At 33.8% G+C, this 26,573-nt stretch overlaps 4 non-coding genes across 4 annotated transcripts; 2 read left to right on the top strand and 2 right to left on the bottom strand.

Annotated features, from left to right (window-relative positions):
* The first annotated feature begins 6,499 nt into the window (after nucleotides 1-6,499).
* Nucleotides 6,500-6,571, top strand: TRNAG-UCC (transfer RNA glycine (anticodon UCC)). Its single transcript has one exon. It is a non-coding gene; the product is annotated as a tRNA-Gly (tRNA).
* A 3,973-nt stretch (nucleotides 6,572-10,544) lies between these two features.
* On the bottom strand, nucleotides 10,545-10,851 carry LOC148802106 (signal recognition particle RNA). The gene has a single exon (XR_016083347.1).
* A 2,061-nt stretch (nucleotides 10,852-12,912) lies between these two features.
* TRNAG-UCC (transfer RNA glycine (anticodon UCC)) lies at nucleotides 12,913-12,984 on the top strand. The gene has a single exon. It is a non-coding gene; the product is annotated as a tRNA-Gly (tRNA).
* Nucleotides 12,985-14,184: 1,200 nt separating this feature from the next.
* LOC148802105 (signal recognition particle RNA) lies at nucleotides 14,185-14,478 on the bottom strand. The gene has a single exon (XR_016083352.1).
* Nucleotides 14,479-26,573: the final 12,095 nt, after the last annotated feature.

Here is a 26,573-nt window from a genome sequence, read left to right as displayed (position 1 = left end):
TATTTTTATTTATATAAATTTTATGAAATAAAAAACCATTTTTTGAAATAAAGTTAGATTAGTGGATTTGAAATATTCAATTTAATATTATATTCTTCAATATTTTGTATATAATATTTTTATTTTTTTGTAAATAATAAATATGTTGTTATTACTTATTAAATGTAAATTAAAATATTAATTAATAACTAACAAAAGTATATAACAAATGTAAGATTTATATCATGTGCAAATTTATAAGTTTTAAGTATTAATATAATTATTCTATTTTTATAAATTTCTTGATACTAAAAATTATCTTTTTTATATAAATGTGAATTTGATACATTGTTTATTCTATTAATTTATAAATAACTAATTTTAAGTATTATTTTTTTAATTTTTAGTTAGAGTTGCTAAAAATAAATATGTATTTTTTATTTAAATTGCATTTGAATAGAAAAAAGTTAATAAAATTTATTTTATTTTACTTTATATCATAAAATGAAGCGTAGCTTATTCGTTTGGAAACACACTGATTTCTAAACGTGCGTGAGGTGATTCGACTTTTCGGAGAATGGATGCAGTGCGTATCGTGCATATTGGCCCATGTCACGACGTATCGGCCGATACAATGCGATATAGGCTGATACACATTTGTATCCGTTTGATACGAATGATTAGCGGGATACACTTGTATTCGTGGCGTATCCTGTATCGGATGTTTCGTATCGATATTTAAATCCTTGGTAATAATATCTAAATTTTTTATAAATTTTTATGTATTTTTTGTTTTTATATTTTATATTTTTTAATATTAATCGAATGTAGATTGCAAAATCCATATCTAATTACATAAACACCTCATCTAAATATATGATAATTGGATTAAGTGTGAAGTTTTAGGTATCATTGACAAACCTACCTGTTTGGTAGGGATGCAAACGGATTGGATCAGATTCAAATCAGGGTACATTCGAATCTGATCCAACACTATTAAGTATTAACAACATATCTGAGCACATCTCATAAACATGGATTTGAATTCAAATCCAATGAGGAAGTCAGATATTTGGATCTAATCGATTCCAATTTAATTTAAAAAATAATAAAATATTAAAAGATAGAAAATGAAAATATAACAATTTAAAGAAAGAAAAACAAAAAATACAAGTATCTTTTCAATTATTTCCATCATATATATACATTCTTTTATAAAAAATAAATAATATAACAAATTTACAAATATACAATATAAATAATATAACAACTATTTTCATCATATATATAACATTTAGGGTGGAATCAAAATCTCATTCCCATTCTTGGTGGAATGGCATCCCCTCATGAAGGAATGGCCATTCCATCCCCTCCCTTCCAAATAAGAATATCCATTCTGGTTGACTTCAATTCCAATATCCAATTCCTATATGAACCAAATAGCTAGGGCCTAGGTGTAAGAATTAACCATTTTGATTACAGTTCCTATTCCAATTCAAATTGTGAACCAAAAAGACCCTAAGGTCGTGTTTGGTTCATGTTTTTCAAAACTGGATTGGACCAGAAAAACCAGGAACCGGTTCCGTTTTTTCCCCAAAACCATTAATTATGGTAAGCAAATCGCTGAAATGGCTGGTTAACCCGTTCGAACCGTTTGAATGGTTTTGACCGTTTTTCAAAGTTTTAATTTTTAATTTTTAATTTTTAATTTTTTTTGTCAGAACAAACCGACCATTTGACCCAGTAACCGGACCCCTAACCGGTTCAGTTGCTGGGTCAATTTTAAAAACCATGGTTTGGTTTGAAGGAAAAAATAGGTAGGAAAACCTTTACAAACCTTGTATAGATTTTCCTACGTTTCCCTTTAAACGAAACATAGCCTAAATTTAAGGTTGAAATAAATATGAATAAAATATAAATACACAATAAATGCATACTTGATACTTTACGTGGAGAAATATATAACAATCTATATAGCAAGACATCTAGATATTATTTACAACAAGTGATAAAATATTTATTATGTACAAAATAAAAAAAAATTATCTACAAAATATTTGAAAATTAAAAGATTAATTTAAATAAGTTTTTGTTAATACATATAAAAAACTGAATATGATAAATAAAATATTTAATTTCATAATTAAAATATAATAATTGTATCGAATCAATTGAAATGGACCAATACAATAAACAGTATCTATCAATTGATACTGATGAGGGCAGATAGCTTAGTCTAATCAAGATACTCATGTGGTCCAATCACCAATGACTTGTGTTCGATCGGCCAACTTGGAATCGATATCCACATCAATATTCAATAGGCTGCCCTATTAGGATAACTTTGTGCCTACATCCCTCGTTATCGGGGCACCAAATAAGGGCATCTTGTGCATGGAAACCCATCTCCCAGCGGAACTAAAACTCTACACAAAGTACAATGCTACGCAAGGTTTTTAAAACCGAACTGGACCAATGAACTGGTCAAGGGTCCAGTTTTCGGGTTGAATGGTTGGCCTATTCTGATAAAAAAATAAAAAAATAAAAAAATAAAAAACGGTCAAAACTGTTAGATGGTCTGGATGGTTCGAACAGTTCGATTATCTGAATCAACAATTTACTGATCAAATCAATGATTTTTGGCAAAATAAGGGTTTTGGGATAAAACAGAATCAATCACCTAACTGGTTCTCGGTTTTTCCGATCCGGTTTTGAAAACCATGATGATGCTACCCTTCTCTTTAATAATTTGCTCACTTTGTTGGCCTAACTACCTCTCGACTCGACTTAATATGGTTTTCTATCATCCGTTGTTTGATCCCTCTTTTTTGTTCGACTCCAAGCGGCCGGCCCCATCAGAAGTCCCTGCAAAAGTGCAGAGGGAATTAATCTTGTGTGAAGTCATTTAAAAGAAGAGAGGTGGATAGGAAATAATTCGGAATTGGTTTCACTACGCTTTTTAATCCTTTTCTCATATGACTATTTTATCAAGGCAAGGAAACAAGTCATTCAGTTGGTTTAAAGACTTCCAAGTCTATCCGGCCAAGAGAACGGTTAGGCCACATTCTAATGAATAATGTGAAATTCTCAACATAATTTGAATAGAGCAGGGAGATGTTCAAGGAAAAGGTACAATCAATCCTCTCTTTAATGGATAACAATAAATCCCACCATGAATCACCTTCATTTGGAGATCTTACCAAGGCCACCTTAGAGGTAACCATTACTTAAGGGGACATCATTGCACCGTGCCCAAGTGCATTTGTTCCAGCGAGGCAAATAACTCACAACATTCTGATAACCCATGAAAAGGAAGAAAGGTAAATATGGTTTTATGGCGTGTAAAATTGACAGAGAAAAAGCCTAACCCTCAAGAAAATGGGGTTTCATGAAAATGGATTAAATGGGTCATGTAATGCATTACCACAGTTTCGTACAAGGATAGTTAGGCCTACTACGGGTATCAGACAAGGGGCCCTTTGTCCCCCTACATTTTCCATTTTCGTCTTGTGCAGTGAAACCTTCTGTGAGATTGTTTGTTTGTAAGAGAGACCAAGAAAATAAGGAAATATTAGTGTTTAAAGCAGCTAAAGGTGGGCCTACTATTCCAATTCTGCAATTTGCAGACAATTGCCTCATTTTGGCAAAAGTGAATGTGGATAATGCTCTAAAAATCAAAGAGATGTTTTTTGCTGGTGCTTCAGGGCAAAGACCATATTTTAATTAATCTACAATTTTTTTTTCTCCAAAAACCTCCATAATTGTTTTAAAAAGATGATATCAAGAGTGACTAAAATCCCTATGGAAAAGAAGGAAGAGAAATATTTAGGGGCTCCCATTATTGAAGGAAGAGTAATTAGGAAGACGTTTAAGAGAATTAGAGAAAATGCTGATAAAAAGCTAGTTGGATGGAAAAGAAACATTCTCTCATTGGTGGGCATAGTTACTCTCATCATAAAGTCATCGATAAGCATGTTAACTCAGTATATCATGAGAATCTTTAAACTTCCAAAGGCTACAGTGGAGAATGTGGAAAAGAAACAAAGGGATTTTATTTGGATACAGAAAGATAAGAAAGCTATAAATCGTGAAATGGGATAAAATATGTAAAACAAAAGATAAGGGCGAGGGGGGGGGGGGGGGCGTAAAAAACTCCTGTGGGTGAATGATGTAAATTTAGCTAAATTAGGATGGATAATCTTGACCCAACCAAGCAATCTTTGGGTAAATACTTATGGGAAGCCAAGGCAAGAAAGAATATCTCATGGGCGTAGAGGGGTATATTGGAGAATAGAGATGCTTTAAGAAAAGGAATTGGATGGATAGTTGGTAATGGTAGCTTAATTCATTTATAGGATGATGCATGGATGAATAAGTCCCCTATAAGAACAATACTAGCTATGAGTGAAGAGGAGGAAATTAAAGTCTTATTAAAAGCAAATTTATAACTAATGAAAAAATGTGGGAACAACCTTGGCGATTGGTGTTTTGGATAAAAGATAATTAAATCCCTTTTATCTCCTACATACATAAGAAAATCAAATCTTTGCAATTAATAAAGTGGGAACAACCCGATCGAGGGTACCTAAAAGTTAATTTCGATGCTTCAAAAAACCATGAAGGTAAGTGTGCGATTGGTGTCGTTGTAAGAGATGAGTATGGGAGATTTGCAGGAATCACAATCTCAAAATTTCCTACGTGCATGCATGCATTGAGGGAACCGAATTTTGCAGAAGATTGTCTTGCCAACCTTGGTGCCCATAGATCGTAAGAGTCTGATTCTAGTGTTTTTGATTTCAAGTTAGATTTTATTTGATTCTTCGACGCCTGAGGCCATCTCTCCAGGCATCATGATACCTTCTAGTTGGTGTTTGTTTGTTTTACTTTTGGATGTATAAAAAAATACTGAAGGCTGTAAATGTTATTCATTTATCCAAATTCAATGTATTTATAATTGGATCAAATATAAATCTATCTCTGATCTAATCTTGTTAATCCTATTTGATTCATTTTAAATGAATCATATATACTTAAAATTTATATTTTACCAATTAGTAATTTTATTTAAATATTGTGCTTTTATTATGCTTCAACTAGGTTATTCCATTACACCTCTTAGAAAGAAAAATATTAAATCAAAATACTAAATAACATGACAATATATTTATCTAACACACTCAATGAAAATTGTACCTTATAGAGAGTCAACTGAAAACCGATCTATAAATATTTTGATTTATAAACATTGTTACATGTAATTAAACCTGTCTAAAATCATATCCAATAATACCCAAAAGTATTCCTAAAATCTCCCTTCAAAAATCTCTCAATTTCCTAAATTATTGCTTTCAATTAAACTTCATGTCTCCTCCAAAAATACTTCTAGCTTGATGATTTCTGATATAACTCTCTCTCTCTCCCCCCCCCCCCCCCCCCTCTCTCTTCTATTATTTATTTTTAAATAAGTATTAATAAAAATTAATAAGTATTAATAGAAAAATTAATACAAATCTATCTAACAATACATAAGCCAAAAGTAATGCTTGGATTGGAATCAATTCGGCTTTCCCCACTTGAAAATATCACAAGGGTCATTCAACTTGCATATTGTTGAAAAAAAGCATGTGCATTCACCAAGGACCCCACTAGATTAGATAGGTCAATTTTAATTAACGTAGCTTAATTAGCTATGTTACTTTAGTTTATATTGAAGTGAAAAATGCTTAAATTAATCATACCTATACGTGTTTAAGTTAATCTATATATTGATTTAGTTTAGATTAGTAGTGATTGGAGAGGAAAAAAACTTTGAAATAAAGATTTGCCCTATTTTGTTAGTAAATATATTATCCTACATTAATTGTAAATAAATATATAGATTGTGTTTCTATTAATAGTAATTTAATTAATTACCTTAGATTAATCAATTATTTATTGAACTATTTTTATTAAGTAAAGTACTTTTTTTTGAAAAAAATGATATAATGTTTACATTTCCTTTTAACCTTTTGTCATCATATATATTGGATATCGTGTATTTATGTACATCATATCCCACTAATAGGTACGAAGAAATACATTACAATCAACATATAAGGACTTATAGATATCATACAATATCTTTACTAAATGCATCAACCTGAGTTCAGCCATTAGTATGTTATTTTTTACTTAAATTAAATTATTAATCAACATTCATAGAAATATAAAATTAATCGAAAAATATAAATTAGATCTCTGAGAGTTTTCTAGTATAATTATCTTGATTTAGCACGGTTTGGCTTTCTTTGTGCTTCAAAGTTCAAATAGCTGTGCCACTTTCCAATAACCCAATAATAATTAGACTGAGGCAGCAGTTAATGCATACCCTTCCCTTGGTGGAGCTATTAAGCCAAAGTTGACGTCAGAATTTAACTAATAAATTCTTCAAAGTTCAAATGCATTGCCTTGTGACTAAATAGTCTAATATTAATAAACTTCAGTTGTATTTACTGCTATACCGTATCAGCATCAACAAGGAGCGTTTGTAGTCCAACGGTTAGGATAATTGCCTTCCAAGCAATAGACCCGGGTTCGACTCCCGGCAAACGCATTTAATCGACATGTTTTTCAATCACCCCAGACTGAACACATGCCTCCAAGTTCAAGAGGGGATTGCTCTGCACATCCCAAATTCAAGGTGAACTTATTAAACTATTTCATTTTGCATTGTTTGATGCCTCACTTGTTTCTTCTTTAATTAGCACTTCCAAGTTTTAGTTCTCCGGCATTAACATATGAAAGGTGGAGAATACTACAAAAGCATCAATAAGTAACAAGTTGGGACGGAGGTTGTAACGAGCCTTTGGATAGTACAGCGTGGGACAGTACAGCAATTACTACAATAAAGTTAAGTATCCGGAATGTTTCCATTTTTTTTGCTGCCAAATATGTAGCCGAGGGCAATAATAGAATTTTTAGCATCCGAGGCAACGGGTCCAGCCTGTTGAGAGAAAGATGTCAGAGACCCTGAGAGTTATCCCAGGAGCGAAGGCTCTGACGATTAAGTTAGCAGAGGGTTCTGAGGGGTCGGACCAACCAAGAGAGGAGATTTAGAGCTTGAGTTCCAATGTATGTTTACCTCAATGTGGGAACCTCTTTTTATAGTCGGATTTGCTTGAGATGAGTAGTAGTTGGGAGCAGGTGGCAACAGTTGGCAGTGGTTGGTGATGGATGGTCGGGGTGCAAAGGCTCTGACGGTTAAGTTAGCAAAGGGCTCCCTGATGAGAGAAAGAAGAGTGGGACTCAAGCTCTAAGTTAGCAAAGGGCTCTGAGGGGTCAGACCAACCAAGAGAGGAGACTTAGAGTTTGAGTTTCAATGTATGTTTACCTCAATGTGGGAGCCTCTTTTTATAGTTGGAGTTGCTTGAGAGGAAGAGTAGTTGGGAGCAGGTGGCAGTGGTTGGTGATGGATGGTCAAGGTGCGTTTGGCCAATGCCACGTGTCAAGATACACGGGATGGTTGGGATGGATTTGGCCGATGCCATATGTCAAGATCTGCAGGTCAGCTAGATACCCCTACATCACTTTTTATTCCTATTCAACATCTCTAGTAGCCATTAGATGCTCTGTAGTTCTTCAACGTTCCTTTAGATGTGCTTGTGGACTAGTGATTTTCTTTCTTTAGTTCCTTTTAAGTTCCGATTCATAGTTTCTCCTTTCATTTTCTATTTTGGGCTTTGTCTTTTAGTTTCTTTGTGGTTTGTTCTTATACTCTATGACGATGCGCGATATGGTGCTCTCTGCTGGCCAATAGCTCAAATGCCAGATTGAGTAGGTTGCTTGGTCGAGCTACAAGAGAGAAGTAATCAAAGTTTCCAGGTTGCTTAACTCGGGGTGGGCATTCTGATGCTCAAGTTAGCGAGCTGGTATTTGATTGCAAGAGAGAATGAGAGCTAGAGTTCCTAGAGAGCTAAATTGCACGTACCTTTCTTAGAGAATGGGGGTGCCTTTATACATGCGTCGGTTGGCGTGAGCTTCACGCATCGCGTCCGAGATCTCCACGAGGACGTGGCTCACTGGTCCAAAGTCCTCGGAGGTAGTTTTGCACGTAGACTAGACTTTCGTGCCTTATCTGGTTGCCTTCGAGACGATCGGTGTGGGAGTTGACTTCTGGAGGAACTAGAAATGATAAGATGCACGTAGAGGAGGTTGACAAGCACATCTCACAGGTTGCCACCTGGACCTCAATCAGGTCGGCACGTCCTTGGGGAAGGTCGTTCCTTACACCGAGGTCCCTTGGGCTGGTACTAATGAGGTACTACAGGTGGGCCTTGGATGAGGTATTGCTAGTCCTCGGAGGTAGTTCCTCACACCAAGGTCCCTTGGTTCCAGGGTGCACGTCATTGACTTAGTGAGATCCGTGGTTGTTCGCATGGTGTTGAGGTGTCATGTGGCAGTATTATCATGCCATGTGTCACAATGTCATTGGAGGGACAAATTGTCCCTCATCAATTGTCCCCCACTCCCCAAACGAGGTCAGTTCGGAGAAGGTAGTAGCTTGTTGTTGGTCCTTGGCCCGGAATGACTAGTTTGATCAATTCATAGGCATTGGTCCAGTTTGCTCCCCAAGTCAGAAGAGTCTAAGGGTTGAATGCAACATTATGCAGGACTTCTCCATCTTGATTATCGGAGTGCAACATCTGTTCAAGGAGAGGTGGAGCAGGCACTCTGAGGACATCTACCGTATCAAGAATGTAATCGTCAAGGAGTTCTGCGATTCGGCCGAACACCTCAAGAGTGGAGTTCGTTGTCTTGTCCTCAAGAGGGGCTTCAAACTGCGTGACTGTCTCCTCAGGTCGCTTCACTTACATAGAATTCAACACAATGTCCCCCAAGACGGTCATCGAAGGAGTAGCAGACAAGGTTGATGTGGAGCCTGAGACCAAGGTAGAGGACGATTGTGAAGAAGTCGACCCAATTTGCATGTCTCTGCCAAAAACGAATTGGTCTCCTGTGAACTAAAGTACACTTAGGTCGTGGTGCTAGAAAGTGAACTAGCCATTTAAAATTGTGGCAAAGTCAAAATGTTGTCAAGCTAGTTAGATGGGGGCCAGTTTGCATAGATCGGTAACCTGTGTCGACGTGTCTCGCGGTTCAGATGTAGGCCAAATTGCAAACTTCCTCTACTAGGTTGAGGTTAGTTTGCAGCTCATCTTCGTTGGCTTCTTTATCATATGCCTCAGACCGTAAGGTTGGAACTTTGATTTCGATTGAGATGACGACCTCTGTCCCATTCATTAAGTTAAAGGAAGTCTCATCAGTTGCCGTATTGATCGTAGTTTGGTAGACCCACAAAACACTGTACAACTCATCTACCCATAGACACTTAGCGGCTAAATAGTTTATTTTGAAATTCCAAACTTGAATTGCAAAATATTGAACTTAGATACACCAGATCAAGAACCCCATCCACCTCCCCATGACCATAAGAGAAAGAAGAACTTGGATAACTGCCTATCTTCTTCTGCTCCAATATTCAAAAATCATGTACCCTGAGCTATCTTAAAGATATCATAACCCTCCAAATCTACATGGTCATAGGATATGGCAGGACTATGGCTATAATTCTTTCTTTACATGCAAATGAAGTTTCAGAGAATGGCCATCTATTTAATTTTAGAAGGTCTAGATACCATACCTCAAATCAAGAGACCCAACCCTATATTTTGGTAACACAATAGATTTATTCTTACTAATACAAGTAGATTCATCAGACTCTAGAACCTTACACTACGAAGTTTCTGTTCCACCAAATATCTGGATCCTCAATACAGTTTATAAAGGAAATCTTCAACACCAGAACCAATCCCTTACCATCATCTGATGAAGGGTAAAAGTTCATGGATGGAATTTTGCTGCTACAGAAAACTAGTCTTTCCATTTGCCAAGTCATTTCTAGTGAACCTTTCCTTTTTAGCTCCCTTCCCTTAGGCAGGTTTTTTTACCTTTTCCTTCCTTTCCCTACTTTTTCCTTCAAACCAAATACATCATTAATGTATATACAAAACCGTGTAGAACACAACAGTCGAGCAAAACCACTGTAATGGAATAATGGATTAGATGTTTCTTTCCCTATAGAAGTAGAACCTAAATGACAAAGTCCTAGACCCACCCTTGAATAGCTTAAATCTTAAAAATGAAAAGAAGAAATATCATTGACAGGATAAGAGAGAGAGGCCATTGTTAATTGTTTTAAAGAAACACATGCAACATTAAAGCAAATAATTGGATCATTGCACCCCAATACAAATTAAACTAAATAATTCTGCAGCAAACCAATCTATAAAATGAAGTCATAAATTTTAAGATTAGAAGTAGCATAACTACCAAGTATCAGATGGTCGGCCTCCCAAATATGGGACATGGGCTTTGAGGTAACCAGCTGATTGCCCTGGTGAAACAACTATACAGTTAGGCAAAATTGTCGCTAGAGTCCCCTAATCATCAATAACTGTAGACATCCAATGACAACAATAGAATTTCAGCAAACGTAGTGGGGTTACCTAACGAATCAGGGCAAAAAAAAAGGTGGTCGTCCGATTGGGCTCAACTCGATGGACAATGATGGATGAGGGGAGCACCGATTCGTAATCCTTCCACCGATGGGAGAGGGAGGTTTGTCGCTGCTCTGTGAAACCAGCCTGACGCAGTACCCTCCGCTCTAAGAACCAAGAGGCCCCAGCCTTCGCTCAAGTCCCATGGCTCAACTCCCTTCTTGGAACGGGCGTACCGGCAAATTACTCCGCCTGACCCTGCTTGTTGGAATTGATCCAATGTTCGACCACCTTGATGCCCCCGCTCGGGTTACATGCTCTCGCTACAGAGCTCGGCGACATTTCTAACTACTAGAGCATGGATAAGGAACTTATATCTTTTGTATTTGTTCGATGTGGGACTACTGGCAAAGTTGAGTTGGCCAATAAATATAAACATGCACATGCATTGTGCATGTCAATTTCACATAGTAATAATAATTTTAATATCTATATTATAATCTATTAAGTAATTAAAACATGGTGTGCTGATGAATTTAAATTTTATATTATATTTGTTTTTATTTAATATGATAAATATATAATATGAGAGATGTGCACAGATGCTATAGACAAATTGTTTTATTTTCTATAGTTTTTTATTTCTATCTAATTTTGAGTTTTTATTATATAATTATAACATCATGTTTTGACCTATTTGATTTGAAAGAAAAAAGAGATCTCATTTTTGGGCAATTTTAAGTTTTTTATTCTATTTTCATAATAATTCTAAAAATAATTGTTATTTATTACACTTATCTTTGTTTAATATGATAAATTTATAATATGTTAGATATGTCAAAATTTTTAATAAATTTTGATTTATTTTAATAAATCAAAATTTTTAATAAATTATAATTTCTACAAAATTAACAAAATTATTTTTAGAGTAATTTAATAAAACTAATATATTTAATTTATTTTAATTAATAAGCTACTTAATATGTTAATCATGTAATGTAAGTTGTTGATTTTTAATTTTCCCTTATTTTTAATTTTCTTTTATTTTCTAATTTTAATATTTCATCAGTAAATATTATTTTTAACATGTTAAATTTTCCATTGTAAATAATTCTTTTTTTTGTTATATTCCCTTATTTTTCTAATTTTCTATTATTTTCTAATTAAAAACACATGTTTAGTGAAAAATTCCCTTATTTGTTTTTTTTTTCAATTTTCAAAATTGCATAGCTAGTTGGATTAATCAAATTAGATTGGCCTAATTCGGTATGAACTGGTAATTAAAGTTCGCGGGTTAGATAGATTTTGTGCATGCAAACAATCCGACCCATGAACTTCGTCTTCTAAATGCATTACAATTTTTTGGCCCTTGGTTCATTTCTACTTTTTATGTTTTTTCTTCTTCTAGTAGAGCTGAGGAAACAACCTGATCCATTTGATTTACCACCTTAATGCTTCCAAAACTTAAGTTGAATGGAGTTATACGTTAAAAGAGGCAATTCATGTTCACAACAAAATATTTTTTTAAAAAAGTAGCAGTGAAATTATCATATAAGTTATAGAAAAAACTAGTGATTTTTTAACAAAACTTTTCTGAAAATAATAGAAAAAAAATTATTAAAAACTTAATCAATAGTGCTTCTTATATTTATATTAAAGTGATGTTTTCCCAACTTGGGATCTATGGAACATCATTGGAGAGTGTTTGGATTTGAAGAATCGAGCAAACGAAGACTTGGTCTACAATCATGTGTATTGGGAAGCTAATCAAATAGTAGACTAACTCGCCAATCAAGCTTTTTCTTCCCTAAGGGGTATAGTAAATCTCAATCTTAGTAATCTTCCATAAAATTTAGCTTGTATTTGTAAGTCTGATTTATGGGGACGTGCTACTCCCCATCTTGTGTAGCCCCTCTTGGTTTCTATAAAAAAAAAAAAAAGGTGATGTTTTCTAAAAATTTATATAACAAATTTGGCCAACCAAGCTAGAGGAACATGTATATATCATGCAATAACTTTATTAGTAATGCATGAAGCATGAATTCAAGAAACATATTATATAAATAGTTATAAATTACCATTAATATGCTATTATTTATTTAAATTAAATTATTACTTAATATTTCATAAAAATATAAAATATATTAGATCTCTGAGAATTTGTTGTTGGTATAATCATCTTGAGTTGGCATGGCTTGACTCGCTATGTACTTCAGTCAAATACCTGTGCCATATGCCAACAACCCAACAAACCAATATGGCTTGGCTCATTCCTTTTTTAAGTGTTTTTCAACCAAGCTAACATCACCATTGACCATTTAAACAAGGTCTTAGTGTTGGCAGAAGACCCGGGTTCAACTCGCTATAGTAGATTTACTGTTGGCAGAATTAACAAGAAGCGTTTGTAGTCCAACGGTTAGGATAATTGCCTTCCAAGCAATAGACCCGGGTTCGACTCCCGGCAAACGCATTTTTAATAATACATTTTTCCAACCACATCTACCCAAAATTCATTAACCCAGCCACAGCCTGATGGCCTTCAGGTAAGGGGAATCCCCGTGCATCATCAGCTAGAAAGGTGATGCACATATCACAAAACCCATTAACCTAGACTTGAAAAGCAGCAGCATCAAAGGCGGAACAAATGAAAATGCACATATCACAACTTTCTGTCCCATAATAAAACTAGTGTTGGTGAATCTTTCCTTTCTGGTTCCCTTCATGTATATATATATAAAAGTTTGCAGAACAGTTAAACAAAAATAATGTAATGGATCAGATGTTACAGGTTAAGGGGAGAGAGAGAGAAGGAGAGATGGGCCATTCTATAAAATGAAGTCATAAATCATTCTCACTACAACGACAAATTAAACGAAACAATTCTACAGCAAACCAATCTATAAATTGAAGTCATAAATTTAAGATTAGAGGTAAGAGAGGTGGTCGGCCTCCCAAGTACACCAAAAGGACTTTGAGGTAACCAGCTCATAGCCCTAGCGAAACACCTGCAATTGGGCAAAATTGTCACCAGATTCCCGTTAAAACAGAATTTCAGAAAAAAATTGTAGCCTGTGTCTGATGACAATCATGCATCTTTCTATTAGAACATCGAATAGAAAAATTGGTTGCCACTGCCTAACATACTAAGGCTAATTAGTCAACAGAGTACTTGCACACCACTGCCTAACATACCCTGCAGGCTAAAAGTAAAAAGCAAAAAATAAAAAAGTACTTGAGTTTAGTTGCAGTAGATCTGATGGCAAATATCAATTATCAACAAGATGGGTTTTTAGATAAATTAATGGGATCTCCAGCACAAGTTGTTTGACTGTGATTACAAGTTTCGGAAATTTGTTTAGACAGGGATGGTGATCCATGAACCTTGCCAATTTGAACTCTCAAATGATTCACGAGTATTGTCCCAAAATCTTTGACAATTTAACGTTAGATAGAAACAAGTCTCAATTCTTAATCTCACTCTGATTTTGCTAGTATCGTGTTTGTATTACGAGCAACGCATTTTGTGCAGATTTGAGAGTAGACTATAGAAGGTAATGTATTAGATATGATTGAACGAGAAAAAGGAATGAATCTGGATCTACAAAGCAGAAAGGTGAGGAATGAGGAATCCTGGTCTGGACGGAGTTGACGGGGTGTGTGATCAAGGCAAAAAGGTGGTCGTCCGATTGGACTCGACTCGTTGGGCAATAGTGGGTGAGGTGAATACCGACTCGTTATCCTTCCACCGACGAGAGCGGGAGGTAGTCGCTGCTCTGTGAAACCAGCCTGACGCGGTGTCCTCTTCTCTAAGAACCATGAAGCCCAAGCTTTCGCTTAAGTTCCGTGGCTCAACTCTCTACTTGGCCGGCAAATTACTCCACCTGACCCCGCCTGTCGGAGTCAAATCAAAGTTCGGCCACCTATACCCCCGCTCGGGTTACAAGCTCTCGCTACAGAGCTCGGCGAAACTTCTAGTTACTAGAGCATAGATAAGGAATTATATCCTTTTTATTTGCCCGATGTGGGACTTCTGGCAAACTTGGGTTTCTTTTGGAAACAGAGATTCAGCCTTGTTACGTTTCTCGTGACCATCGATCTGAATCCAAGATTGATCCGGGACATCCAACAGGTGTGCCATGATCTTCCAACCATTAATTAATTATTAGTACTACTAGGGCCTAGGGCAGTGCATGGGAAAAGCCACTATCCAATACAATACCGGAGGGGATTAAAATCGAAGCAAAAAAGCAATCTAAATATTGTTTTTGTTAGCATTAATTGAAGCAAAAGAAGCCTTGTGACATTTCGGTTTGACTCTAATCCAACTATTAAATTTTGGTCAGATGATCTTGTCAATTTTGTTGATTATTAATGTTTTTTTTTTAAATATATATATGACATACATATTTGTTGACAATTTTGTGTATTACTGTATATTTTATTTTCAAGTACATGCATTTTCTTCAAAATATCTATGATATTCAGAAAATTCTACATTTTATTGGACATTTCTGCATTTTCATCAACAAATTCTATCCAAATGTTTATGATAACTATCATTAATCTTATGTAAATATTAGTAGCTTTCATTAATTATTAACTCTAAATTATTTCTATAAGCATTGACTAATAATTGTTTTTGTAATTATCATTAATGATACATAAATAATTAATTAATGATAATTATTTGAGTAATAATCTTAATAAATAAATTTATTTATTTTTTAAAAAATTAAGTATTTATAAATAATTAATTACTAAAAAAATAATTATTTTAATTATCCTATATGTTTAATGCTTGGGAAGTTTCTATTTTTTTCTGACGGTGAAATAGGAGGCATGGTGATGTGGCCAAAGGCTAAGAGCCCAATGATGTGGAAAAATGAGGAGTCTGGGTAGGGTGAAGGCAAACCTATACTTATCTGGACTTGTTGTATTTATTTTTGTTATAAATTTAAATTTAGTTTAAATTAATAATTTTTACTTTTATTCAATTTTAATTTTTTAGTAAATTGTTATCGATACATAATTTAAGTTATGATATTATGCTAAGTTTATTATTGTTTAAAATTTTAATAAAGTTATAACTTTTATTATAAATTAAGAAATATTATTTTGATTAATTTTAACAATTATTATTGTTAAAATTAAAAAATATAGTAACTTATTGTGAATCTTCTATTATGTTAATCATTTTAAATTTGAAAATAAATTTTATTACTTTATAATTGTAAAATTATTATAATTAATTATTAAATTTTATAATGAAAACATGAAAATATTATTTACAATTATAATAATATTTTAATTAATTATGAAAATTTATTTTTAGTATTTGTCTTATTGTATTATTTATTTTTTTCTCTTATTAGTAGTTTAGATATTTTATTCATCTTATTTCAATGTTTAAGTTTTAATTTAGGTGGAGAGAGATACAAATAGGAATAGATAGAGAGAGATAGGGGTGGAAAAGAGGTTTTAGAATTAGATGGTTTGTTGTGAGATAGATTAGGAGACTTTTTAGGAGGAAATGAACTACTCATCTTATTTCAAAAGCCCCACTTGTTTTAAGTGTGGTAAAAAAGAACACTACACTAATAAGTGTTTCAAAAACACAAAAAAGGTAAATGAATTAGGGGAAACAGAAGAGGAAGAAATCTCAGAAAGAGAATCTTCAACCTCTTCAGAGGAATGTTGTGCTAATGGAGTATGTACTTGTAAATACGAAATAAGTATAGAAGAAGAAGAAGAAAGAAAACCCGTTTTATGACAAATTTTAGGAGGGGAGATTATTGGGAATGTATGAGAGAGAGAGAGATATATTTTAGGTAGATTTTTGTAAGAAAATGAGTCTCTTATTGGTTGATTCAAAAATGACATGGAATAAAAAATAAAAAATTCTAAAAAACGGAGAAAAATTTCTCAACTTCCTTCTTTTAAGATAGGTAGATAGATAAATAGATAGATAGATAGATGCATGGATGGATGGATGGATGGATGGATGGATGGATGGATGGATGGATAGATAGATAGATAGATAGATAGATAGATAGATAGATAGATAGATAGATAGATGGATGGATGGATGGATGGATGGATGGATGGATGGATGGATGGATGGATGGATGGATAGATAGATAGATAGATAGATAGATAGATAGATAGATAGATAGATAGGTTATCAATTATGTAAGACTGACTCCACTATTAGCCAAGAAAAGACTCAAACCTCATTTACTTGCCTAATTGTATCTTGTGTTTCAGTTTGACACAAAGTTAAAAAAAGTAGGTGATGTGTATTGAATTGGTAAGCTTGCAATATTGGAAAGGGGTATATAGTGCAATATGCTTTCAATATGCATGGCTATGGTCAAGGTTCAAAGTATAAATATGATACGTCTAGTATCAGGTGTATCGTATTGTAGGCCTTGATAGACTTGTTTATAGTTGTTTTTATAAAATCCTTTTTATATTAAATAATTTATATGTAATTATACTTAAAATTAAAATTTTAAAAATAAAACATTAAGAAAATAGAAGGTGTATCGATTAAAGTACCAATACACCTTTGTCGATACACAAAGGTGGATCCTATTTTTTCTCCACTGGTTACACCCACCTCCTTGTAATTTTTGAAGGGGGCTGGTCTAATTGCTAGAAATTAGTGTGGTGCTTTTATTGTGAACTATTCCATTGCCTTTCTTCTTTGTTCTCCTATGGAGATTGAAGCTTTGGCTTTAAAGGAAATTATCAACTCATTCTTGCTCTCCACTTCCATCATGTAATTTTTGAAGGGGATGCTCTATTAGTTATTATTTCTTTACTGGAAGTTTCAAAAGATACTCCTTGAGTTAAGCTAAAAACAAATTGATAGAATAATGAATGGTTCAATGATCAATAGATGACCAAACCCTTATGTATTCATAATGATTGAGTAATCATAGTTGGATTACAATGCAACACTTGGATGTTTGAGTTAGAGTACAACATTGATAGTTAAGAGATAGGAGATAGAATACAAATAAGAGATAAGGATAAGAAGAGATGGAATCAGATCTCATTCGAAGTATACCCAAACTGCTCTAAAATGCCCCCTCAAGTGAAATGTCCATGAAGGACATGAAGCTTGGAATGAAGAGAGGCAAAATAGGCACCACTTTGGCTTGGTGAGAGGTCTACAACTTGGTCACTAAAAGAGATGAACTGGATGGAGAGAGACCGTTTGAGCACAAGATTTCATAAGAAATGAAAGTCAACTTCAACGTGTTGTGTACGTGCACGGAAGACAAGATTGGCTGCAAGATACGTCGTGCCAATATTATCACACCAAATAATGGGTATATGAGAGAGAGACTAGCCCAAGTCATTTAATAGAGAATGAACCCAAAGAACCTCTATGGCAGCATTGGCACAAGCTTGGAACTTAGATTCCATGCTAGAACAGATGATGGCATGTTGCTTCTTAGAGCTATAAGCAATCAAGTTCTGGCCCCAAATAAAGAAGATAACCCCTTGTAGATCGGCGATCATTGAGACAACCTGCCCAATCGGCACCAGAAAAGGCATAAAGAGTGAGAGGAGGTGAAGTGGATTAGAAATGAAGACCATGGTCAACCGTGTGTTTAAGATACTATAAAGTCCTCTTGGTGGCAGCCCAATGTTTCGTCGTCGGAGAATGAAGAAACTGACACACTTTATCGACAAAGACTGAGATGTCCATTTGTGTTGATATACTGAAGTGCGCCAACAATACTTTGATAGTCTAACAGATCTGAAAAAGAGTCACTACTAAATTTAGAGAGTTTAGAGTTGACGGCCATGGGCGAAGTGAGAGGCTTTGCTTCAGCCATGTTCGCACGCTTTAGTAAGAACAATTTCATTGGGTTGTGCCATAATTTTCATACCTAGAAAATAATGTGCTAGACCGAGGTCCTTTAGAGAGAAGGTTTGGATCAAAGTAGAAACAAGATCATCAAGGGTGGACTGAGAAGAGTCAGTAAGAAGAATGCCATCAACATAAATCAGCATGTAAATGGTGATAGATTGGATGCAAAAATGCTAAAACCAAGTAGAAGAAGGCTAGAGTTGTAATGAGAGTATCATGCCCGAGAAGCCTGACAAAGGCTGTACAAGGCTTTATTGAGCTTACAGACATGATGAGGTGTTGTCGGGTCCTCAAATCCTTTTGGTTGCCTTACATAAATTTCCTTAGAGACATAACCATTAAGAAATGCATTCTCGAAGGCCAATTGTCGGAGGAGCTATCCAAGAGCAATAGAGAGAGCAAGGATGGTATGAATGGTTACTAGTTTTACCACTAGACTAAAGTATCTATGAAATCTACCTCCAAAACTGAACTAAACCCTTAAACGACCAGATGTGCCTTACAACAACGACCAACAGAACTGTTATCTCTCCATTTGAGTTTGTAAACCCACTTGGTACCGGCGATATGCATATGTGGTTGGTAAGACACTATAGTCCACATCCCATTAGCAATAAGAGCATTGAATTCCTAAGACATTGCCTTACGCCAACAAGGTTCCTTATTGTCTTTGGAAAACCAACTGGGTTTCATAAAGTCATCATGAAGAGCAGGAGAATGAGAAGAGGCAGCACCGAGGAAAGCACAACCATTAGAAGCAGACTCAAATGATAGATTTGAAGATGAGAAGGTTGGTTCCTCAAACTATGGAGGATCCATGGGCATCTCCAAGCAAGGAACTGTGGAAGAGAGAATCAGTGGTACAAAAATAGTGGCACCCATACGATCAACTGGTGATGAAGGAGAAGCAAGAATACCCGAAAAATAACTCTCATCAAATACAACATGCCACACAATATAGAGCAGACCAGAAGGAGGACGAAAGCATTTATATCTTTTGTGAAAACCACTATAACCGATAAATATACAAAAAAGTGATCGAAAAGAGAACTTATTGCAATTTTATGGTCAGAGAAGTGGATAACATGCACAAATGAATGTTTGAAGTAGTGTGTAATCAAGTTATGTGCATTTTGCAAACGGAGACATGCCATGTAGAACCTTGGTAGGAATCCAATTGATTAAGTGGTTGTAGAGGTTGCATCATCCCAAAATGTGAAGGGAAGAGCTAAGGAGGCCAGTAAAGACAGGGTAGACTTAATGATTTGGTAGTGTTTTCTTTTAAGTGCATCATTTTGTTCATTAGTGTAAGGTCAAGCAAGTCGATGTATGATACCATGGTCAGCTGGAAAGGATGACACCCGTTTGTATTCTCCTCCCCAATCTAATTGTAGACACTTGATTTTTTTCTCAAATAACACTTCTACAGGTTTCTTAAATTTAAGGAAAACATCAAATACATCAGGTTTATTGCACATCAAGAACAACCAAGTAAACTTGTTCTAATCATCAAGGAAAATTGCATAATATTTGTAACCAATATTGAACTCAAAAAGGGTAGGGCCCAAACATTTGAATAAATTAAATTTAATGGGCCATTGGACTGACTAGTAGAAGAAGAAATATGCAACCTACAACTATTTTCGACAAACCCCACAAACAGATGGAACACCACTGGCAAAAGACGGGAGCTCGAACATAGAGATTACTTGCCTCACTACACAAAGAGAAGGATGTCTTAGTCGTTGATGCCAACCACATGGAGTGGACTGTAGTACGCTCACCTACGAAAGCAATTGGAGATGTATTCTTGATGCTAAAACTACTCGGGAAACAATAGAGCTTGTTTCTTTTACGTCCTCACAGATTTTGTCTCCCTGTATAATCCTTCAAAACAAAATAGTCATGATGAAATTCAAAATAGAGATCATTATCATGAGTAAACGTGCTAGCAGATAATAAATCCTTTGATATGTGAGGCACATGTATCACATCATTCAATAGAAAGGAATGAGAGTTGTGAAATAACAGAGAAGAACCAATATGAGATATCTGCAAACCTTTCCCATTACCGACCTTGACCTGATCAAACCCACCATAATCCGACTGATTTTCTAGGTTATTAACAATAGGTGTCATATGATGCATGGCTCTAGAATCAGGATACCATAATCCGTGCTCACACCGTTCACACAACCTTTCATAACTATGCATTTGGATCATTCCATCCCATCTAATGCAAGGCTGCAAGGATTGTGCAAATAGTGTGAGCACTAAAGCCGATTTTCCACCAATCTAAATAAAGTGCTCCCAACGAACTAGTAGTAACCAAGTTAGGAGTGTTATGTGTAGGGATGAGAAAAGTGCCCAAAATCTTGCCTTGAATGGTATCTTCCAAAACTTAAACATCAGAGGAAGAATGACTACCTGCTACAATGGTTTGTCTTGTTAATTAGGTTTCCAAAAGTAGAAATTGCAAATCCGTCCCCAATTATAACAAGAGAAGAATGTCCTCTAATGCATTAACATTAACAATAAAAAAAGAACACCGGGACAAATATCATCTAAACCACATCCAAGGATTATTCCAATTTGACCAAACCAATCAAATGGTAGATACACCAACCTGCAAGCAAAATCAAAGGTTTCAGTGCCAAAACCAAACCAAAGAACCCCTTCAACACAACGGGATCGTCAGAAAAGATTTTTGCATTATATTCAGGAGGAAAAACATCTCCAAACTTAACAGAACCAGAATATCTCTATTCCCTCATCAATGTTTGCTCCCACACCAAAAAAATGAACCATCAAACTGACTCATGATTACAAACCTTTTCAGAAATGTCTTAGAAAATGAAATCTTTGCCCATTATAATGGAGGATGTCCTTTGTAGACAATGATTTCACTAATTGTAGCTAAAACCTTCACAAGCATATTTGCAATACATACCAAAATAAAGAGAATGAAGAAAAACCTCACATACAAAGATGTGAGAGAGAAACTCACTCTGTGAAAAGCAGGAGGGAAACCCTTAGGCATGGCTACGAGAGAGAGTAAAAATACAACATTCAAACCAACTTCACTAACCTGGTTGAGTCATAATAAAAGCACCAAGATAACATTTAAGCCAACTTTACTAATAGATAAAATATAAATTTTAAGAATGTACGGTCATAATCATTTAAATTGAATTGGATAGGGGTAATATATATCAAATTGGAGAGGGGTGAATCCATATTTTAATTATATATTAATTAAATTTAGATAATTGAATAACATTTGCATCGCAAACATATGATCACCTCTAGATTAAAATCTCTAAATGAATCTAAATGAAGTGACCGATGGTGGTCTTTATTGTCAACCACTAAATAGAATTGTGCCCTTTGAAGTTATCCTTGTAAGCAAATCATGTCAAGAATTTCACATTAGGCATCAGGCTAATCAGTTCTTTTGGATAGATTGAGAGGTCTTTAAATGAACTTGAATGAATTTTTGTTTTGCCTTGATAAAATAATTATATGATAAACTGTTTAAGATCAAAGTTAGGGGTACAATTTAGGCAGGCCTAAGTTACATGGCTAGGCTTGGACTTTTAGTCCTTGGGTTGGGTCTGTCTGGGCCCAACACTTAACTTTTTTATTTTTCAGGTTGGACCCACACTTATCCTCTATATAGCCCAAACATAGCTTGACCTTATTCCAATTCAAGCCTAACCCAACCATACATATTCTTACATACATATATAGATATGTATTTACATGTATACATAAATAAAGGCCTACATACATGCATACATCACATGTATGCCAATTTTTAGAGTGGGATCATTGATTAAGCCCAGCTTGGGCCTGAGACCAACCAGAGTGCATCAAATTTTAGTGCAGAATGAATTTGGGTTAGGAAGATCAGGCTTGGCCTCAAGCTTAGTCCAGGCTTAGGCCTTAGGCTCAAATCTTAGGGTCAGGCTTGGGTTAACCATAAATCTGGCCCAGCCACCCAACTTGCACCTCTAATTATAGTGATCAACCCAACATGCTATTCTACTTCTAAGGAGATTTTAACATATTTATAAATTTATTAGCTAAAAAATGTCATTCAGTTTAGTTAGGGTTGCAATTTGAGTGGGCCTAATTTGAGCCCTACCGACCCAACTTGAATATATAGATGGCAATTTAACCCATCCCCATAGGGCTCCACCCTGCCCCGCCCCAATTGAGGTACATTTTTTGACCACTAATCAGGGTTTGATGTGGTGCGGGTTTCCAAGAAATCCAAAACTTTGGGGACCAGGGATGGGGCAAGGATGGTATTAGTCCACCTCACCCCGTCCTTGGCCCCAAATCCACTCAGACTAAATGTGTGTTTGTGTTATATATATATATATAGCCCAGTCTAACCTGGGCCTGACCTAAACTTGAGTTGGGCTTGGATTGAGACCTCAAGTGGCCCAAACCTAACTTGAGTTCAGCCTAACCCAACCTGAACCCACCATACTTAGACATACATACATGCATTTTATTTATATAAAATATCATTTTCTAATTATGCATATTTACATTTAAAATAAAACTTTACATATTTTCAGTCAATTCTACTCTTAAATTGGCCTAATTGATCTCGGGCTTTATTTGAGTTTGTGTTTGATTAAGCTCGGATTGGGCCTGAATCGATAAACTCAAGCTTAAACTTGAGATGGGCCAAGTCTAAGCCCAAGGTTTGCACTTTAGGATTGGGCCTGGGTTGACCATCAACCCAACCCAACCCACTCGAATTGCATCCCCTAAGTTCAGCCACTTCAACATTTATTAAACAACCCTTAAAACCGGCAAGTTTGCCCTTATCAAACCAAGGTTCAAGGTCTTGATACAATACATTCGCAACAAGGTGTATTGTATCCATATACAAGGGGACTAAATGTTTATTAATTATGTCATTCAATCCATTAAATCCTACTTTTCATTCATTATATGAATATTCAACTTTGATGCCTCATTAATTGTGGTCTTTTTAGATTTTAAATTTATAAATTTGTCTATGATATGTATCTAAGAAATTGTCATCCAAGGCTTATCCCAATTAAATTGAGATTATATATTTATATAAAATATTAATGTGTATTTTAATTTACAATCAATAACAGTATATCTATTATATACAAAAAATAACAATATTATTTACAAAATGTTTAAAAATGTAAGATTAATTTGAATTTTTATAGTTAATATACAAAAGTAAGAATAATAAAATAGAACCGGATAATCCAATCCGAATCCAATCTTATTTTTGTTGGATTCGGCTAGCCCTCTGTCAAGTTTTTGAATTGGATAATCGGATCTGATTGAAAATCAGATTGGATTCGACTTATATATATATATATATATATATATATATGCATATATTTATAAATATATTTCCTTATAAAAAGACATGTGTATATTAATATATATGATGAAAATAATTGAAAAAAAAATACTTATATTTTTTATTTTTCTTATATAAACTTTTATTTTTTTCTTTTAATAATTTATTAAAATTTTCATAGTTCGAGTCGGATCGGACCAGATTCATATTCGAATCACCATTTATGAGATCCAATCAGATTGGGTCTCGGATTCTAATATCAGATTGAATTCGGATATATCCTGATTTGAATATGATTGGATCTATTTTCATCCCTATTAAAATATAATAGTTAGATATGATTTGTGTGTTAGACCATTTATATTCCCATGAATTTAATATATTTTTAGATTAATCATATATTTATTTAATTACTAATTAACAATTTGACATATAAAAAATAATATATTAATGGCTGTATGCATGGGCTAATTTGTAAAGTTCTATATATTTATATAGTATGTCTATTCGCCACTTGATTGATGCGTTATTATAATATCCACATTAGTCTATATAGGTTGTAATGTATTTCTTTATATAAAATATAAGTAATTATTAATTATTTAAAAAGTTAAAGTATAAAACAATTATCTACTCTTATGTATATTGTTTAGCTTTCCCTTAATAATGTATTAGCAATTTTATAGGTTGTGTAGCCCAACCCTACCACACCCTAAGCATAATAATATTTGTCTAGGCTTGGGATAAGGATAGGCTCTCCCATGTTAATTATAAAACTATGGCAATGGGGTGGGACCATACTCGTCCTTGATCCCGATCACTGTTAGGGATAAAAATGACCCTCTATCCCCAATTCCTAATGGAGACGAGGTCTTTGTTGGGAACTTGAATCCCCAAAAATTTTAAATTAAAATTATTTTTCATAAAATATATTTACTTAAAATAAGGGAAAAATTTTAAAATATAAAAATATTTTAAATATATTTTGATATAAAAATATCATAATATATATATATAATTGGAGTTAGGGGCGAGTGAGGAATTCACTCCCCCATCTTCATCCCTATCCTCGGTTGGGTATCGCTATCAATTTCCATCCCTGCCAAGGAAATCTCCATCCCTAACCCGATGTTAAGTACCCGATAGGATAGGGAACATTGCCATCTCTGTTCATATTCAATTCTTATTAATTGGTTAATTGTCAGAAAACTATAATTTGAAACTTAATGTGTAAAATTAATAAAAGTCTAGCTCAAAGTCTTAAAGGCTTAGATTAATTTAATTATGATTAAAAAGGTAATCTAAAAATTAATTTTATTATAGCTATAATTAACTTTATATATTTGTTTATATTTTATGTATTTTAAATATTTAAGTAACATTTACAAAAAAAAAATATAACATTTAATCATTAACAATAATTTATTATTTTTATTAAAAATTATTAATATAGTTAATTGAAATTACTAAAGATTAATTATTTTAAACAACATAGCATTCCTTCCTTATAATAGTTATCAGTTTCCATTATTTCACTTTTCGTTGACAAATTCCGTGCATCGCAAGGGTCCTTGCTAGTAAAATATAAACTAACAAATTTCTTAATCAATGAAATTGAAGCACTTTTACTTAGAGTTTTAAGGAAACTAAATAGATAAATGGTAGTGAAAAAGGATATCCATGCTACACTATAGGTCTTATTATATATAGGGCATATCTGAATCCAATCCAACCTGAAGATCTGATCAAATCTCACATATGGTGATTCAAATTTGATTCTACCAAGGAACGTTGGATAACCGAATCGGATCCAATCTTTAATAGGTTAAGGTTAAACATTAAAACATAAAACAACAAATTTCTTAATTAGTTTGATTTTAAGTGAAACTAAAAAAAAAATTAATTAACATTTGAAGGAAACCAAATTTCTTAACTTTTAACTATTATAAGATAAATATATTTTAAATTTTTACTAAGTTTTATTAATAATTATTATAATATTCTAAAAATAAGATTGGAATCGGAAATGGAATTGGAATCAGAATTGAAATTAGAATCACCTATTCGTAACACCTGTTTGGTTCAGTTGGGAACCAAAATTGGATTATGATTGCTGTTTGGTTCATTTGGAGTTGTTCTTTTATTATTACTTCAATGCTTTCTTTTTTATTACATTTTATTTTCTTATTAGTTTATTAATGATCTGTTAATTTATACTATTATTACTTTAATTGTATTATATCAATATTGATATTATTACTTAATTATTATTATATTATTAATAATATTATTACTATTATTTTACTAATATTTTGTTAATAGTTTATTAATACTTTTCTCTCTCTCTCTCTCTCTAATAACATATTGCATTATTTCTCTCTTGAATGAGAATGCCAATCCCTAGGGGGCCTAATAAACTATCCAACGTCTCTCTATCTAATAATATAATATTTATCTCTCACTCTCTCTTTAATAATATAATATTTCTCTCTCTCTCCCTATCTCTTTCTTTAATAATATAATATATTGATAATAGTTTAAAGCTTTATTAATGACATGATAAAAGTGTACAACTTTACTAATGACAATGATTACTTTATATATATATATATATACATATATATATGTATATATATATATATAGAGAGAGAGAGAGAGAGAGAGAGAGAGATAAGAAGAAGAAAAAGAACATTTGTGATGATAACTTATATTAGTAGATCCATGAATTTCCCCCCAAAAATGGATGAAATCCAAAAATCATAAAAATAATTATTTTAAATGGTTTTGATGGTGGAAAAGAACTATAAGA

This window comes from Nelumbo nucifera, chromosome 2 (genome assembly GCF_055504915.1).
Source record: "Nelumbo nucifera cultivar China Antique chromosome 2, China Antique-T2T, whole genome shotgun sequence".
In the NCBI taxonomy this organism is placed as follows: domain Eukaryota; kingdom Viridiplantae; phylum Streptophyta; class Magnoliopsida; order Proteales; family Nelumbonaceae; genus Nelumbo; species Nelumbo nucifera.
This window is presented reverse-complemented; position numbering and strand designations above follow the sequence as displayed.